This window comes from Ricinus communis, chromosome 3 (assembly GCF_019578655.1).
Source record: "Ricinus communis isolate WT05 ecotype wild-type chromosome 3, ASM1957865v1, whole genome shotgun sequence".
Classification (NCBI taxonomy): Eukaryota; Viridiplantae; Streptophyta; class Magnoliopsida; order Malpighiales; family Euphorbiaceae; genus Ricinus; species Ricinus communis.
The window spans coordinates 5,883,764-5,898,408 of NC_063258.1; positions in this window are offsets into that span (position 1 = coordinate 5,883,764).

Below are 14,645 nucleotides of genomic sequence, written 5' to 3' on the forward strand. Positions count from 1 at the left end.
GTATGGACCATTATCGGGTTAATTTGTATCATTTATAGAATTTTATAATGCTGCTTTAATATTATGGTCAAATATATTTTGTGCATTTTGACTTAGGAATGAAATTAAGCTTTTTAAAATACATTATGATCCTACTTGTATGTTGGTAATGTGGCAGAATGTTGTGTTATTATTGCTATTTTTTTTTGCTAAATCATATTTTAAATATCACGTGGATGATTATGTTCATGTAAAATGAATGAAAAAACTCTAAACCTGGTAATACATCATGGTGGCAAGTTTAATAGTAATAGAAAATCTAGGTATGTTGGTGGGAAAGTGTCTTAGGTGAAAGAGAATTTAGACATTGATAGGCTTTCATACCTAGAAGTTATATCATATATTATAGAAGACTTGGGGTATAAAGAGCATATTCGACTGTTTTACTAGGTAATATTTTTTTTAGTAAAAAATGATGATGACGTGCTGGAAATAGTTGGTAAATTAAGTTCTAGGATTAACTTAGAGTTCTATGTTGAGCATACAATTGCTGGTGAGGATGCACTTTAGTCTGTAAGTGGTAAATGTAGAAATATGAAAGGGTTAACAACAAGTGAGTGTATTAATGCGGAAGGATCAACAACATTTGAGGGTAGAAATAAAGAAAGGTTAGCAACATATTAAAGTGTAAATCGAAAAGGGTCAATAATAGGTCAAGGTCTAATTGGGGAAGGGTCAACAACTTTTGAGGAAACCTATGGGATAGAGAATATAATTGGAGAGGAAACAATTGGGTTAGAATCTGAAAGTGATCGAAGTGAAGAAAGTGAAATGGAGGATGAAGTTACTCAACAAACATATGATAATCTAAATATTAATGTTGATGTTTTAACTAATGATGATGAAAAAGAGCTACAATAGACTAGAAGGAATGTTAAAGAGCTTAAGAAAAAGAATATGTTTTCTAAAAAATAAAAAGTGGTTGAGAATGATGGTGAGAGTGATAAAATGGGAGAAAAATAAGATGATGGATTAGAAGAGGACTTAGAGTTAGAAGTAGATGATGACGATGAACTTTATAGTGAAGGATCAGAGGTTGATAAATGACTCTACATATAGTGTGTATTATGATAGTGATGATGCATATAAGTGTATATAGTGAAACGAATGGCGAGTATGATAATCATGCTCTTAGGAGACCTAGCAAGGTAGTAAAATTTGATCTAAAGGCAAATAGTCTAGTATTTTATCTTAGAGATGGTATTTAAAAATGTGGAGGAATGTAGGGATGCATTTGCAAAGTATGTGATCATAAAGGAACTGTAAGTGCAATTTATGAAGAATGATAAATAAAGGATCAATGCATAATGCATGAAGCAATGTCCATAGGTTTTTTTAGCATCAAAAGAAAGAAATAATGACGATTTAGTTATTAAGACTTATGTGCCCTACCATAAATGCATAATAAAAAACACTAATCTAATGGCCACTAGCAAATTTTTAGCAAAGCTTTTGAGGGAAATATTAATAGGACAACCATTTATTGGGCATGTAACACTTGGAGGAGTTGGTAGGTTATAACTGAATTTGAAAATCAGCCTCACTCTACTTAGGAATATAAAAAAAAGTTATTGCATATTTGATGGAAACTTATAAGGAGGAGTACATGAGATTACATAATTATGTACAAGAAATTAAATCAAGTAATCCAGGTACAACTCGCGTTATGAGGGCTTCTAAAGAGGAAGGTGAGGATATTAACTACTTTAAGAGGTTTTATGTTTGCTTTGCTGCTTGTAAAGAGTGGGTTGCTGGGTGCAAAAAGACAAAAAGATTAAATTAATACTTTTTGAAGGGAGTGTAAGGATCAACTACTATACGCCATTAGATGTGATTGGAACAATTAAATGTTCCCAATTACTTAGCCTATAGTGGCTATTGAGGATAAGAAAAATTAAGACTGGTTCATAAAGTTGTTGAAGCATGACTTACCAATTGGTGAGGGAGCTGGATACACTATTATTTCTAACATGCAGAATGTTAGTTATCATTTATTTAATATTTTTATCAATTAATTATATAAATTAAGATTGCAGCTACTAAAAATAAAATAATGTATTTTACAATGGTTTATGTAGGAATTGCAAGCTGTTGTACTTTAGCATTTACCATAAGTGGAGCATAGAATGTGTACTAGACACATTTATGCAGCTTGGGCAAAAAAATGGAGGAGTGAAGACAAGAAGCTATCTTTTTGGAATTATGTAAGAAGCACATCTAAAAAGGATTTGAAGTTAAAGCTAAAGGAAATGGAGTTACTTGGAAATGGTATAGTCCAAGATATGTTGGATTATAATGTTTTTGCAAGCATATTTTAACACTTATGTGAAATGCGATATGGTGGATAACAATATGGTTGAAACCTTTAATAGTTGGATTTTGAAAGCCCGTTGCAAGCCAATTATCAACATGTTAGAAGAGATTAGGCTTCAAGTTATAAGAAGGCTCCATATTAAGAGAAGATTTTACAAAACTTGGGTTACATATATGGATCCAAGGCCTTTATAAAAATTGAAAAAACATAAGGACTTGTCTTTTAATTGGCAAATGTACTGGAATGGGGATGAGGGGTATGAAGTCACCTAAATATATGGTCTTATCTAAGGTGTACAATGTATCTTGATAAGAAGACTTGCATATGTAGAGAATGAGATTTGATAGGAATTCCCTGTCCTTCATAATATATGTGCAATTTATAGTGTAAAAAAGGAGCTTGAAGATTTTATAAATGGATAGTATAAGGAGGAAACATATATAAATGCTTATCAGCATATGATGCAGCTTGTGAAAGGCAAATTATTATAAGAAACAACTGATAAGAAAGAGATTACACCTCCACCATATAGAAAACTACCTGGTGGACCTAAAATGAGAAGAAGAAGAGACAAAGATAAGCCTATAAAATTAGTAAGCTATAAAGGAGAGGAAGGATAATGACCTGCCAACTTTGCAAAGACACTGGCCATAATATAAGGACTTTCCCTAAGAGAACAGAAAAGATATTTTTGAGCTAATTCTAAAGCTTTGTTCTTAAATATATTATGCAATAGCTTATATAGATTTTTTTATACACTTAAATATTTTTTGATTGCAAAATGTTGTAGTTAATTTAAGGAGAGGAAAGAAAAAAGATAAGCTAATTGGCAGTCAACCATGCACCAACCTTAATGCACAACTTGTAACAAAAGTTATCAAGCCAAGAAAAGATAAAGAAGTTAGAAGCAATACCACTAATAGTAGCTCCTTAAGTGAAAGCTTCACCAGTAGCTCCTTAAGTGCAAGCTTCACTAGCAGCTCACCTGACTCTTTTAGTTACACCTACCCAAGTGCAGATAAGCCCCAACCTTGTTAACATTAATAAATACTTGTTAAGGTTCAATTCATTTGTAAGAGAAATTGCTTCAGCAACAAAGTCAACATCAATAGTCGTAAAACCCAACAAGTCAATAAAAACCACACCTTATGTACCTCCGATAGTAAATGGAAGACTTAAGAAATAAACTAGTTATGGATGTTATGTGGATGAGGCCACTAGCAAAGCCATTTTGAATGTTATTATTTGATGTTTAAATCCTTTTCTTTTGTTTAAAGATTTTTGGTGACATGATGTATTTTGTGTTTATGGTGCAGCCTGGAATAAGAGGAGCTAGGACATTATATGGAGGCTACAGTTCTTCCCAGCTAGTAGGGTCATAAAAAAAAGCAGCATAAAGTGTTAGTAAACCACCACTAGTGTCCACTACTAAACCACTTGAACTTGAAGCCAACCACCTGGGACTGCAAGTAAGGATGTTATTGATTATCCACTAAGAGGCTTAAAATGGAAAGGAAAGATCGTAGTTACAACTTCACAACTAAAGGCACAAGCACAAAGCAAGAAAGTTGATATTACAATTCAAGCAAATCTAAAAAAGGATGTGGGACTTGCAGTAAAGCAAAGGAATGAATTTGGGCCAAAAGGATTTGGAAATATATTTTTAGATTTTGGACCTGTTTATTTTAGTATTATAGGAGATTTAATCATTTGAAACTACTCTTTTGTTTAGGAGCCATTTTGGCCAACATGCAGTTGTGTGGTTTTTTGGTTGCAAGTCTAACTTGGCTTAGCCATTTAGTCAGCATTAATGCTTTTTGTTCAAGCTCTTACCCTTACATTAATGAAGCTTATTATTATTTTTTGCTTTTTTTTTTTCTGTTAATTCAAGTACTGTAAATAGTTACTGCAATATTATAAACATCAAAACAAGCTGTTCTTCAAAACACATTTACAGATTTCATTAATTTAGGATGAAAATACATTAAAAATAAGGAAAAACGATCCCAGATACCTTGACCTTTAATTATTTTCGCGAATCTACCCTCACCTTTAAAACTTATCAATTTGGTCCACCATGTTTGCGTATTGTATCATGTCTACCCAGCCGTATTTTGGCGTGTGCCACTAATGACATGGCGTCTACACGTGGCCCCAAATGTTTGTCTACGTGGCTGAGCACAATGAAGGAATGCAAAACTCACCATTTCATCCCACGATTTCCCCAAATTCTTCCCTAATTTTTCCCCAATTCTAATTTCTAAGGTTTCCAATTACAATACAACTAATAACTTCCATAACTCATTCTATTCCTCTCATTTCGCTCATTTCGCTTTGTTATCTTTGTCCCTTCTGTCGTCCATTATTGTTGAAGCTTGTGTTGTGGTCCCCAACAAGATGGCTCCTTCCAGAAAACGACAATGAAGTTCTGCATTTGTTAATACATTGAATGGGTAAAGCAATGTAAGTGGAGAATCTTATTCTCGTGGGTATAACATTGTAGGGAATATACATTTGTTATTACTACAACCTTCGAGCACTTTCTAAACATAATGCAATTATTACAAATGCCATTTCGTATATGCATTTGTTAAGTGGCTGTAATAACAAAATGCATTTGCTACAAAGTGCCCCAATTCCAAATGCATTTGTTATTACTATAGGCATTTGCATTTGTTATTACTACAAAGTTGCATTTTTATTACCGCATTACTAATTTAATTACTGTGTGTGTATTTATGCAGTATTCCTATTGAATTTTATCATGGTGGAGCATTAATTAGTAATCCTGTAGTCAAGTATGTTGGTGGGTGTAGTGTAAATCTTAGTGGCATTTCTAGTTTCAATATGGATGATATTGAGGAGATAGTGAAAACACTGGGATATAAACATTTCTTAAGTGTTGCCTATGAACCCCTAGGAGATGGAACCTTATAGGGAAGGATCTAGGCTTAGTTTTTGTTGAGACTGAGGAAGAGTGCAAGGTTTAGATTATGGGTTTTTAAAAGTTTATGTTGAAGCTGTAACAATGACTCCAAACTGTGGGCAAACTGTAACTGAAAATGATAATCAACCTCATAATGATAATGCAGATGAACCATTGACTGTAGTTGCATTTGAAAATGCAAATCAAAATGAAACTGAACCTGAAAGTGTTGTAAATAAAAGGAAAAGATGGAGTAGAGCCTGAATGTGTGAACAATGTTGATGACTATGTTGGATCTAGTGAGAATGGAGATTATACCCTTGAAAATGATGAATGTGATGATGAGGATAGCCTATCTTCTGATGTTTCTGATTCAGATATGGATGAGGAATATGTTACTGCAAAACAGAATCTGAAGGACTTTAGCAAGATTGTAGTTGACAATGGATTTGGGTTAGGATTGGATAGGGACCAAGAGAGAGATGACACTGGGTTTATAGGGCCTAGTAGCAACACTAGAGTGGATGACAATGAGTGATAATAGTGAGTACCATTTTGAGTACCTTGACAGTGATGCTGAGGTTGATACTCCTATTTCAAGTGATGAGGATGACTGTGGTTTTAGGAGAAAAAAGAGGGAGAAAAAAAAATTTACAATCCTAAGTGTAATCATCAATAGTTAAAGTTTGTGGCAGGAATGAAATTCACAAATGCATAACAATTTAAAGGAGCGGTACAGAATTATGCTATTGCAAATGGGTAATGATGTATGGTGGAAAAGGACTGGAGAAGATAGGATGGAAGCACAATGTAAAGAAAACTGCAGTTGGAGAATGTATGCTTTAAAGGTTCCAAATGAGAGGACATTCATGGTTAGGACTATTAGACCTAACCATAACTATGCTAGGGTGCAAATAAATAATATGGCAACTACAAAGTGGCTGGCTGATAAGTTTTTAAATGAATTTAGAAAAAAACCAAATTATTCTGTAGGTGAAATGGAATATGATTTAATGACAAAATGTGCATTGACAGTCTCAAAATGCTCATGTCATAAGGCAAAAAAGCTGGCTTTAGTGAACCTTAGAGGATCAATAGAGGCTTATTATGCCAAGTTGAGATCCTATGTGCATGAATTGAAGAGAGTTGATAGAGAAGGATGTTTTGATCTAGAATGCAATATGGAAGGGGATAATTCTGTTTTTAAGGATTATACATATGTTTTAGTGGATTAAGGAAGGGTTTTATGCAAGGATATAGACTTGTCATATCCCTAGATGGTGCATTTCTGAAGAATATACTTGGGGGTGCAATTTTAAGTGTAATTGGTCTTGATGGTAACAACCAAATGTACCCCATTACTTGGGCAATATTGTTGGCTGAGAACGAAAACACTTGGAGATGGTTCCTAAGCAAATTTTTCAATGACTTTGTCCATTGACACGAGCATAGGATGAACCTTTATAAGTGACCAACAAAAGGTTTATTTATCGTCTATTTTTTCTTATACTTGAATCAGTTACTAGTTAAATTACTTACATGCAATTTGTTTTGTTGATGTGTATAGGGCCTTATTAAAGTATTACAAGAGTTTGTCCCACATGCTGAAATAAGAAATTGTTCAAGACACATTTATGCAAATTGGAAGAAATTGCATAATGGAATTGAACTAAAGCAGCTATTTTGGAAAATAATATACAGTACATATGAAGCACAATTTGTGGCTAACTTGAAGGAACTTAGAGAAGTTGATCCTGAGTCAGAAGATGGATTTGTTTCCAGGGATCCAAGACTCTTTTGTAAAGCATACATATCCACTCTCTCTAAGTGTGACAATGTTAACAACAACATTGCTGAGACTTTTAATGGATGGATATGCAAAGCAAGGTTGCTGCATATTATTGACATGTTGGAAGAGATTAGGGGTGCTTTGATGGAAAGGATTAAAATGAAGTCTGACATGATGAAAAACAGTTTGGATGAATTGTGCCCAATGATTAGAAAGAAGATTGAGAAGTTAAAGTGGGAAACCAGATTCTGTATACCAAAGCCAGCTTTGAATGATAAATTTCAGGTTAAAATGTTTGATGATCAGTTTGTGGTGTCTCTGCCAGACAGGAGTTGCACATGCAGAGCTTGGCAACTGATTGGAATTCTTTGCATTGGTTGAAGCAAAATGTGGATGACTATGTTGATGAATGCTACAAGAAGGACATGTACTTACAAGACTATTAATATGCCCTTGAACCTTTAAATGTCAAGAAGATGTGGCATAAGATCACTAAGGCACAGTGCATCCCCCACCATTCAAAAGGATGCCAGAAAGACCTAAGTTGAATAGAAAGAAAGCTGTTGATGAAAAAGAAAGGGATCCAAACAAATTAAGTAGAAATGGAATCAGGATGCAGTGTAGAATTTGCTATGCATATGGACACAAGAAAAGAGGGTGCCCAAGAAAGGATAATCCACCTCCATCTAAAGATATTCTGGAAAATCATGTAAAATTTTATTGTTTGAGCTATCATATCTCAAAACTTCAGTATGCTCATTCATGAATTTTCTATTTGTAACAGAGAAGCAGAAGGAGAACTAGATGTCCATTAGCTCTTAAAAGTAACGTTACCAATATTGATGTACCAAATCAGACCATAGTTGAAAATGTAGAAGTTGCTCCTTCACAATCCAAACCATTATATGATAAGAGAACGATTGCCAAAGAAAGAATTCAGGTATTGTTCATAAGTTAGTTCTGTGTGAATTATACTTAGTAATCCTATGAGTTATGTGTTGTTGTATTACTGCAGGCTAGAAAAGGATATGGCCTGCACATATCCACAGAGACTGGTAATATGTATTTAAGAGTACGTAATCAACATGTCAAATGTGAATCTCCAATTTTGTGTGTTTTCATATGTTTCATGTTCTAAATATAAAATGTCATATTGCAGATGCCAGGGGAAAGGAATGTGAGGGCTGTTAGTGGTTATACAGAAACAGCAACAATAGCAAGGCAATCCAGAAAGAGGTCTGACACCCAAAGATTAACTACAGCTGTAAAGGAACAAAGATCAGCTAGTCATGCACAAAGTGTGAAAGTTTGTAGCCAAACTTCAACAGCTACAAAGGCAAAAGAGAATATGACTGTGTTCGATAGGTTGTCTCAAAAAAGTGTAGCAACTAATATATCAGTTAGTTCGAAAGGCAAAGAGAAGGTGGTAGCTACAAAAACAAAGACTAGTAAGAATGCAGATTTGGTGATTCAAGAAGGGCAACATGTTTTGCCAAAGCCAATGCAGAAGTTTAAGAAGTTGCCTTAGAGAAGTTGCAGTACTGTGTTTTTGTTAGAGCTTATAAAGTTGCATGGAACAAATCTGTCATTTGGACCATATCAATTAGTTTGCCTTAATATTAGTTATTTAGTTGTTTTATGTGTTTGTCTTTTCGAAGACATATGTTTAATGTACCTCATGATTTTTGTAAGGATTCTATATTATAGTAATGTTAAAAGGTTGTTTAATGCCTATTTTATCTGCCCAAATGTGAATCTGTCATAATAATTATAGGTTCACTTTACTTCATCAAAGCCATAAGCAATACATGAAAAATATCTTAAGAGAAAAATAAGAGCTTCATTGTAAAATCAATTATAAAAGTTGGTAATTCAATTCACCATTGATTACAAGATTCAACCCCACCCATCTACTACAAACCCAAATCCTACACCTTGCTACATCAACTATAAATCTTCTCTGGCAGAAACAGGCACAAACTGATCATCAAACATCAAACTTTCCTTTATATTTTCAGCTTTTCAATCATTCATTACAATGTTCAACCATACCACAGAAACTGAACTTGAAAAGCAACAAACATTCCGCCCCAATCGTCAAAATTCTTCTCGTTAGTGTAAGAGCACAGCTCCGCCCTTACATGACCAAATTGAAATGAAAGCATCATACATTTTTGACAACAGAAGCTTGATGATGCCCCTTGTAGTTTGAAGTGGAAATGAAAGGAATAGAATGAGTTATGGAAGTTATTAGTTGTATTATAATTGTAAACCCTAGAAATTAGAATTGGGGAAGGAATTGGGACGAAACGGTGAGTTTTGAGATACTTCTATGTCCTTAGCCACATAGACATATATATAGAGCAACGTGTGGACGCCATATCATTAGTGGCACATGCCAAAACACAGGTGGGTAGGAATGATACAATACGCAAACATGGTGGACCAAATTGATAAGTTTTAAAGGTGAGGGTAGATTCGCGAAAACGGTTAAAGGTCGGGGTATCTAGGATCGTTTTCCCTAAAAATAACATAACAATATAACTGCCTTACTACAAAGGCAGATCTTCATAACAACAAAACTATAAAAATTATTTATTTCTATAAAGAACCACCTCAATAACCCACCTCATATATTGTGTATTTGATTTTTTTTTAAGATAGAAGGTCGTTTCCCCTCTTTAGATGAATTCTACTATCTTTTTTTTGTATGTCTCTAGGCATGACTCTAGTTCTTTTATTTATGCCAGTAGTTTGGTAAATTGTTTATTATTTTATAACCTTCCCTTTTTCGTTAAAAATTAGAGAGTTCTTTTTGTTCATTCACCATGATTTAGCTTCTTTAAACTTAACATGTTCCTAGGCTCCTCTCATTAGGAAGGCACACAAGAGGCTTTTGAAAATAAAAAATGCCATGTTCTTAGAAAAATTATTAACATAATTCCAATCAAAATTTCCTCTAGTCAAGGACTATGTTAGAAAATTCATTCATAACTTTACTTCACCCTATTTTCCACTCTTCAAGCAATATCAAGCCCTATCTCTTTTGATTCTGAAGAAGATGAGGATCCACATTCGACTTTAGGTATTCGCCATCTTGTTGCCTCACAGTGTATTTTAGAATGAGTGTTCTTTATTTATTCACTTATGTTGTTTGTTTTTGTGGGCACGGATCCCAATGCATTTATAAAGGTTTTAAGCTTAAAGAAGGAAGCTTCCTCTTTATTATACCAATATTCTATGGTTCCCTTGTTTACAACCACTAATAAATCCTGAAGGTTCAAAGTGCTTCCCTCAAAAAGCAAATGGAAAAAGGTTATACTTTTTTCTTCCAATGCTATTGAAACTCGATCAAGGAAGGGTATGCTTAAGGAAGAGACCTTTACTTCCAAAAAATCTAAGTCCAATATCTCAAATCCCTTAGGGTGGCTTTTAGAAAATTTTGAAAGTTGGCGGAATGTGCTCGACTTCTTCATGACCTTAATGAGTGGGAGAATTACAAGATTGATGAAGTTATCTTCCCAAGTCTCTTATCATAATCTGGTTGCCATCCAAGGCTCTTTTATATCAGAAGAGATTCCAGAAAAGCTTAAAATCTCAAGTGCTGAACTTAAGCTTTAGGATTCCAAATTGCTTTTTAAGAAGCTTATAGAATTCTAGAAAAGAAAAAAGATGCTTTTACTAAAGAAAGGAAGCAGTTGTCCTCTAAGATTGATAAACATTTGACTCTGCAATATGGAAGAAGTGTTGTAAGGAGACTAAGCTAGCTAAAACAGAGGATCAGGCGAAGGAACTTCAAGCATTATGTTCGGCTATGATTTCTCGTTATAGACAAGTGGTAATCGAAGCTGTTTTGTTTCAAAATCCCAACATTGACCCTTCAGCTGTTGATGAAATCAACATTGAAGACTTATATGCTTTCATGCTTGCAGAGCGTAATGCTAAAGATCACAAACAAGGTCAGAAAGAGGCAGCTAATTCTAAGAAATAGCAAACTTCCAAGGTTACAAAAGATGTATCTATTCCTCTTGCTGATGATGGCAATGATATGCTATAGTTTAGTTTCTCTATAACTTTTAAACAATTTTTATTCTTGTGCAACTAGTTTTACTTATTTTAGGGCATGGTTTCCTCATGTTTTGAGCATGGTATCCCTTAGGATGTTCTTATTTTATTTTTTTCTTGTTGTTTCATGGATATTTATTTATCTTTATATATGTCTCATCATATCCAGATGATTTTATCCTTTAGGATATACTAAAACTATTTTAATCCACTTAGGATTACATTTTCATATACTTTTTGATCTTTTAAAGACGTATAATATCATGAATTTAATACCACCTTGCCATGAGGAGTTTGTTAACTCCAAATCTTTCTAGGACTTTATTCAAAGATTTTAACAGCTTAAAGAACTAATCTCATCCAGACAAGATTTTTATACTGAATTTTTATGGAGTCAAAGATCTTGAAGTTTTTAATCTGGCTCTTCATGGTGAGGTCATTGAATCTCTAAGGATTCTTGAATGTTGCCTTATCATAATGAGGTCTTTAAGTCTAAATCTCCAAGGATTCGTTTTTTGAGCTTTCAATATCTCAAAGTTATTTGGCTCATTATATTGAGGTCTTTTAACATCATAATCTTATGTAGTGTTTTGCTGCCTTTCACTTGCAAAAGTTCTCTACTTCAAGTCTATGAAGCTTTTGATGCCTCTCGCTTGTCTTTTGCCACTCCAAATTTATAAAGTTTCCGATGCTTATCACTTTCGGAGGTTTTTTACCACTTCAAGTTTATGAAGTTTGTGATGCCTCTCGCTTTCGAAGGTCTTTTCTTTATCCTAATGTTTAACCACATAAATAATATGTTAGAAGAAGGATAGTCTTTTATTGCTTTTGTCATATTACAACACGTTCCTATCCTGAATACCTTGTTAAAAAAATCTAAGTATGCAAAACCTCAAGGGATAAAGCTATACCCAGGAAAAAGAGTATATTCAGGAACTAGGATATGACCTTTACTAATAGAATTTCCTTAAGTGGTCAATGTTCCAGTATCTTGGGATGCAGGTTCCTTCCAAGGTTTCAAATTGAAAAGCTCTACTTCTAGTCAGTTTTAGGATTTGGTAGGGACCTTTTCAATTTTCCCCTAACTTTCCTAACCCCAAATCTCCTTTATCTATGTCTACCCTCTTTAGGACCAAATCTCCAATTTGAAAAGAGCGAGGCTTTACTTTTGTGTTATGATACTTGTCCATTCTTTGCTTATAGGCACCCTGCCATATGGATACTTGATCTCTGATTTCTTTAGCTAAATCAACATCTGTCCTGATCTGGTTGTCATTGTTAGCATAATTCGCATTCTTGACCCTTGTTGTAGGTATCCCAATTTTAATAGGGATTACCACCTCCATCCTGTAGGGTAGCTTAAATGGAGTTTCTCTAGTAATACTTCTTGGGGATGTTCTATATGGCCAGCTGACATTCAAGAGTTCCTTTGCCCATCGTCCCTTTAATTGATTCAGCCTTTTCTTCAATCCTTGCAAGATAGTTCTATTAGTGACTTCTATAAGCCCGTTAGTTTGTGGATGTGACACAAAAGTGAATTTGAGTTGATCCCCACATTCTTACATACACTTTTGAATCTTTCACAATCAAATTGTTTTATATTATCCGTTACAAGGATATGAGGGATTCCAAATTGATAGATCACCATGTTCTTAAAGAAATCTTCAATCTTTTTCTTAGTAATTTTTACCACCGATTCAACTTTCACCTATTTAGTGAATGACTTGAAAGAGATAATATAAGAATTAGGTTTTCATTATTGTATTTTAATATCAAAAAAGAGATACATCAGCCTTATATTTATACTCATATGTAAGACTTTGATAAAAACTAAATAACAACCTCTTAATAGCTAGACTCTAAATTTAAAAGATAAATACTTATTATATCCTAACAGCCTTAACAACTCTTTTTAGAAATAAGAATCTCAACACTCCTCCTCAAGTTGGTGCATAAATATCATACATGCTCAACTTGCCTAGACACTTAAAGAACACGTGATTTGAGACTGCTTTAGTAAGGATATCAGCCAACTGATCTTTAGAACAAAAACTTTAGGCAATTCTATGATATTCTCATCTAACTTCTCTTTGATAAAAAATCTGTCAACCTCTACATGCTTTGTCCGATCATGCTGTACAGGATTATAAGCTATATCATGTGCTGCTTTATTGTCACAATACAATCTAAGTGGCTGCCTCGATGCATAACCCAAATCTTCAAAAATTTATTTTAACCATGAGGCATCACACACACCAACAGCCATTCCTTTGAACTCAGCCTTTACACTAGATCGGGCAACAACATTTTGCTTCTTACTTTATGTCACAAGTTTTCCACCCATGAATGAAAAATATCCTGCAGTTGATCGTCTATCATCGACCGATACAACCCAATCAACATCATTGTAAACCTCTATGTTTTGCCAATCTATATGTTGAGTGAACAAAATTCCTTTTCCAGGTGCAGATTTCAAATACCGTAAGATTCTTATGACAACATTCGTATATCTTTTTCCATGATTATGCATGAATTGGCTAACAATACTCAAAGCATACGCAAGATTAGGTCTTGTGTGAGCTAAATACATTAATCTTCCTACAAGTCTTTGATATTTTCCTTTATCAGCGGGTACTTGGTCTACCTTAATGCATAACTTCAAGCCTTCCTCAACTGGTGTATCAACTGGTTGACATGCTGACATTCCAGTTTCATGCAATAAATCCAATGCATGCTTCCTTTGGGATAGAAAAATTCCTTTCTTTGATCTTGAAACTTCGATCCCAAGAAAATATTTTAAGCAACCCACATCTTTCATTTCAAACTCTTTGGACAAGTATTCTTGTAATGCCTTCCTCTCTTCTCGATCATTTCTTGTAACTACCATATCGTCCACATAGATAATGAGAGTTGTGATCTTCCCATTTGCCTTCTTTATAAATAAAGTGTGGTCTCCATTACTCTGATGATATCCAAAAGCTTTCATAGACTTTGAAAATCTCCCAAACCATGCCCGTGGAGATTGTTTCAGTCCATACAACAATTTCTTCAACTTGCAAGCTTTTCCATTCTGTATTGTTGACATACATCCAGGTGGAAGCTCCATATGGATTTCTTCGGATAATGCACCATGTAAAAAAGCATTCTTAACATCAAACTGTTGTAATGGCCAACCTAAATTTGTAGCTAAGGATAATAACACTCTCACAGTATTGATTTTAGCTATGGGAGAGAAGGTTTTAGTGTAATCAATCCCATAGGTTTAAGTGTACCATTTTACTACCAATCTTGCTTTGAATTGCTCGATTGTGCCATTTGCTTTATAATTTATGGTGTAGACCCAACGACACCCCACTGGTTTCTTTCCTGCTGGACAATCGACAAGCTCCTATGTTTCATTCTTTTGCAAGGCTTTCATATCTTTGTTCACTGCAGCTTTCTATTTTGGATCAGATAAAGCTTCCTGCACACTGTTAGGAATAAATACAATAGATAATTGATTTGACAGTGAC